A 5,741-nucleotide genomic window follows, 5' to 3' on the forward strand; every position below is an offset into this window, starting at 1 on the left:
ATGACTGTGACAGACATATGATGTCACTTCTCATTTGGATATTGAGTGAGTCACCATAGTCAAGTGAAACATCATATGACTGTGACTTACAATTTTAATTCCGTGGGCTCCATTAATTCAGCTTTTTACAAGTTGATTGGGAACCATGAAAATGTGACTGCAAAGACACTGTGATAGTTGCTGAGAAGATTGGTCACAATGTTATTTTTTAAAAAATTTTGTTTTACACCATTGTAACTTCAAACTAAACAAAGCGGTCAATAAGCAAAGATTATCTGTACTGAATTTTCTGCACACGTTCCTCAGTAAGCATGCTATAGATTGTATTGTAGCTATATTTCCAGAATACTATTTAGATATATTTTCTCATTTATACAACAAAGACACTGTGGTTATGATTTGAGGACAAATTGCTGGGAAAGAAATTAGGATCTTTTTTAATATATAGCTTTATGGAATTTCAAAAAAACAGGAATAAAAGATAAATGAGCAAGAAGAAAAAGAATTGGAAAAGAAAGACAGGAAAAGAGCAAGATAAAAATACAAAAAGAAAAAAAGAAACTGTTAAGAGAATATAAAAGTAATGACTTCTGACTTTCTTTGGTACCGATTAGAAAAAAAAATACATCAAACTGTTACTCTAAAGTTCACAATTTTCTATATTATTTCTATAACCTTATGTAAATCTAATCATCAAATCCAAAAAATAATTGTAGGCAAAGAAAGATTTTTCTCTATCAGGGTAGAAAGAGAAAATATCTGCTCCAAACTCCACATAGGTGTCAGGAGGGGCATGCGGTCAGTAAACACTCAACTCCATTTAGTCTTCCTGACTCAAGGAATTACAGGGTCATAAAAAGAAAAAAAGATGAAATTTCATTATATGTTTTTGACAATTTATTTGGTGTCAAATACAAGCAATATTTCATTTTATAAAAGGTCTCTTTAAGGTTATGATTCAAGATAAATTTCAACCCTTTATTCCACATATTCTCTCATTAATCCAACCATATATTATATCAAAATGTTTGTCCATTTGATCTTATAGTCTTTAACTTTTTCATTCTGTTTGCATTTTAGTAAAAGTTTGCACATTGTAGCAATAACATGATTATTTGTAGACAATTTCACATCAACTTCAATCTTACCATTTCCAAATTCATAATTCTTATACATTGCTGAACAAAGGAAAACCTTCTGATTCCAAACCTTCTCTTCTTTTTAACTTTTGTCTTTGAGAAAAAAAATCAGCATAAGTTAAGATTTTTGTTTAACTATTATTTCTCTTCTAAAAACCTATTTTTGAGGTAGTTACCACAAAGGGAGTCTAGGAGACAGATTTGCCTTCCAAATTTTATTGTACTTTCAAATTTTCAATATGGCGCATCAAATAAAATTATATTTAAAATATACATCAACCCTAAATTTATCATGCTACAAATATCCATGCCAGCCAAATCTTAAATCATGTTCTTCCAGTACCAACAGCCTCCTGTTTCTCAAAGTTATCCATTATTTCATTCATATTAAATAAAAAACTGTAAAATATAGTTTCAAATTTGGTAATCTTAACCCTCCTCTTTGTTTAATATTCTGCAAGAATTTATATTTAATTTCCAGTTTCTTGTATTGCTGTACAAATTGAAAATATTGTTTTCCCTGTTGCTTAAATGGTATTTCAGTCACCAGTATAGGTATTGTCTGAAATGGAAATAATATAATTTTTTTATCTTGGTCACAGAAATTCTTCCCAACAATAATAGCTGCAATTTTTCCCATCTCATCATATCTTTTTTAACCTCATTCTCTACCTTGATGCAATTATTATGAAACAGCATATAATTCATATTAGTCAAGATAATACCTGTTTAACCTTTTCCTCAATGTTAAAAATTGAAGGTTTTTAAAGATTTTCTTAGTCTAGTATATTCATATTTTTTAAACAACATTTTGGTTTTTTATTTATTCAATCTTAAAATTTGCTAGTGTGCCAAAATCCTGTTTTTCATAAAAAAAAGCCTTTCAGAGGTCTTCTGTTTCAGAGGTTTCAGAGGTTCACAAAAGCTCTGAACTTGTAAGTCTGCTTTAATCATTAGTTCCATTATCTTCTTATCTTGTGGATGTGTCTATTCAAAACTTCAAGAACCAAAATAAACAACAAAGGGAATAAATGACAACCTTGTCTTCTCCCCTTCTGATATCACATGATTTTCTTAGATACCATAATGCAAGCCTTCTGACATGTACATATATTGACTTAATTCCTTGAATAAAATAAAGTCCATAGAACTTTAAACAAAAAAGGCCAGTTAAATTATTGAAAGCTTTCTGTGCATTAAAGAATATTAATGTATCTTGGTTTTCATTATGTTGTCATATATATTCTATTACCGTGGTGGCGAACCTATGGCACGCGTGCCACAGGTGGCACATAGAGCCCTCTGTCCTAAGCCTTCAGCTGGGTCCTAAGCCTTCAGCTGGGTTTTATAAAACCTTTTCGCTTTAGGTCTCCGCCACCATATGCAAAAAAAAAAAAAAGGTTCAATTAATCAATTTCAACTTCTCGCAGGAAAAAAATCTCTCGCAAAGTTGGAATTGATTGAGTGAACTTTTTAGTCCCACCCAGTCTGCCGTTACCACTGCAGCCACACCCACCCAATGGCCACACCCACCCCAATTGGCCACACCTACCCAATGGGCCACGCCCACTTGGCACCCGATGATACATAAGTGGGTTTTGGGTTGCAGTTTGGGCACTCGGTCTCTAAAAGGTTCGCCATCACTGTTCTATTACATCCAATACAGACCTCAAATTGTCTTTTAATTGTATTTTAGGTAAATAATTTATGTTGATCTTCATGAATAAACTCTTGTAAAATATTTTTATTCTATCAGCCAAAATTAATTTAAATGCTTTATAATAATTGTTTAATAAGGAATATAATTCTTAGTAGAAGTTAAATCTTATCCTTCATTTGATAATAATATAAAGTTTGCCTCTTTCCACAATTCTGGCACTGCATCTCCCTGTAAAATAGAAATCATCACTTTCTGAAATGGTTGCAGAAGATGATCTTCAAAATATTTATAATAAGAGCCTGATAGTCCATCTGGTCCTGGTGCCTTTCTTATTTTAGTCCTTTTTTAGCTTCTGTTATCTCCATAGTACAGTAGTTATGGCTACTCATAACTTGCTTTTGAGATCATGAGAGTTTTAGCAACTTCTGTTTTTTAAGATACTTCTGAATCTTTTCCAGGAAGAAAATTAGATTCTTGACTGTTTTCTCTTCCATCATGTTCATGCTAAAAATCTACCCTATTTTTCCCACCTCCCTTTCCACTCTCTGCTGGAAAGATTGATTTCAAATGAACTTTGGGAACTTTTTCAAATAAAAAAAGAACACAAGGAAATGGCTAAGAAGCCTCTTTTCCTATTGAGAATTTTGTCTTTGAAAATGCTGCCTCAGTAGCTATGCTGAGTAAAAAGGAAAAAATATGTATCCAAAATAGAATCGTGGAATTACATATAGCATACTGGTCTGCATTTATCTATTATACAGTTTTTCCCCATATTAAGGAAAGTGAAAAATGTAATAAGAAGAGCTGATTGTCATGAAATACTGCAATGAGGGGTGTGACCATTGACCATACAGTCATTTTCTATTTTTCTACTGTATTCTCCATTTTTGAGATGTACTTCAGATTACTTTTTTAAAAAAGAAATTCTGGACAAGAGACACTTCCATACAAAGCACATGGGTGCAGCCAACCATCAATTGTGGTTATATATGCACAGAAACAGACAGGCGAACAGAACATCTGGATATTTTCCCTTAAGAAAAAAATAATGCTTGATTAGAACTAGACAACATATGGGCACTCCTATTGAAATGCATCACCTTCAGCTTCAAGCATCTTTAGAGTGTTGGCCATATGAGCTACAGTAGGTCTGCTGAAAGTTGCAATGCAGCAACATCCGAAGTGCCACTGATTGTCTATTTCTATGGTAGAAGCTGATTCTTTGTTTTACGGCATGCCAGCTCTCTATTTAATCTTGTTAAGCTAAGTGGGCATGGTCTCAAGCAAGCACCAAGAGTTCCTAGGCATCTTAGCACTGAGAATAACACATTATATAGCTCTATGTTAGAAAGCAGTAATACACAATAAGACCATAAATTAAAGCTTTTTGAAATTTAAGTGCTAAAGGTGCCAAGTACCAGTTCAATGCAAAGCCGTTTTTACGTATGGGGATGGTTTTGTGCGCTGTCTGCATCCTATACATGGACGGTGCTTCACTTGCTTGAGCGGCCCAGTTCCTAGCAGTCCACGGATGTACCACTGAATTTCTAGTTCATGGTGTGATCTTCTATTTTTTCTCTCTCCCCCTCCCTTCCCTTCCTCTCCTCTCCCTTCCCATTCCCAAGAAAGGTTACAAAAATGAGATTTACAAAAAATATTTTGTTTTGTTTCTTGGTTTTCCTCTCAGAGGTAAAGTATATATAGATTTACAAAAACATCAGTATTTATTAATGAAGCTTACACATCCATTTAAAGTTGTCTTTCAGTAATTAGACATCTGTCTTGCACTGCAGAAGACACAAAGAACAAATGAATGGTTACTGGATAGAATCCAGAGGTGGTTCTCAACATGATTTTCTGCTTCAAACATTTAACTTCTAAAAAAATTAAAGTATTATTATCAAACTGCTGAAATAGATCACCATTAACAACAGCTGCGAGTGTCCAAGCTTCTCTCTCCAATTGAATAAAGCAACAATTAGTTTATCACCTCTGGTTCATAAATAAATCCTTGTCAATCAGCATCTAAATTAGCCACAAGAAACAGAATTTTGCCAAATGGCAACCAAGGCACTTGGCACAACTGAAAGTATCTCCTTAATATCAGCAACAATCACTGTCAAAATAGCTATATTATTTAATAGATATTTAATTGCAATATCATTTAATAGATTTTATTTGGTGGCTAGCTCAAATAATAAAGGATGCCGTTAAAAAAAACCTCATGGCCTATAAGCTCAAAACCTTTTATTTTATGGTGAACATTAAAATGGATAGGTAATGAAGAAAAGAACCCTTTGCAAAAGTTGGCAGTTAACAAAGTTGTTTTTCAAATAATCCGAAAGAATAAGGCACCAAAGATAAGAAGTTTCAAATTATCTTTTTAGAATGAGATAATTCTGTGAAATATCTCATGTCTTAAAATATCTTAATATTTATAACATTTGTTGTTGTTGTTAATTGCGAAGTCGTGTCCGACCCATCGCGACCCCATGGACAACGTTCCTCCAGGTTTTCCTGTCCTCTACCATCTTCTGGAGTCCATTTAAATTCACGCCTACTGCTTCAGTGACTCCATCCAGCCACCTCATTCTCTGTCATCCCCTTCTTCTATTGCCCTCAATCTTTCCCAACATTAGGCTCTTCTCCAGTGAGTCCTTCCTTTTCATTAGGTGGCCAAAATATTTGAGTTTCAACTTCAGGATCTGGCCTTCTAAAGAGCAGCCGGGGTTGATCTCTTCTAGGACTGACCAGTTTGACTTGCAGTCCAAGTCTTCTCCAGCACCATAGTTCAAAGGCCTCAATTCTTTGTTGCCAGCCTTTCTTATGGTCCAACTTTCACAGCCATACATTGCAACTGGGAAAACCATGGCCTTGACTATACATACTTTTGTTGGGAGGGTGATGTCTCTGCTTTTTAGTATGCTGTCTAGATTTGCCAT

The 5,741-nt window shown here is 34.1% G+C and overlaps 1 protein-coding gene across 1 annotated transcript in view; it reads left to right on the forward strand.

The window, feature by feature from the left end:
• LOC107286328 (metabotropic glutamate receptor 8) overlaps positions 1-5,741 on the forward strand; it is a 447,549-nt gene that overhangs the window by 336,234 nt on the left and 105,574 nt on the right. The gene's annotated exons all lie outside the window — the stretch shown is intronic.

Source organism: Protobothrops mucrosquamatus, unplaced genomic scaffold, assembly GCF_001527695.2.
Source record: "Protobothrops mucrosquamatus isolate PMUCROS unplaced genomic scaffold, P.Mucros_1.0 scaffold275, whole genome shotgun sequence".
NCBI classification, from domain to species: Eukaryota; Metazoa; Chordata; class Lepidosauria; order Squamata; family Viperidae; genus Protobothrops; species Protobothrops mucrosquamatus.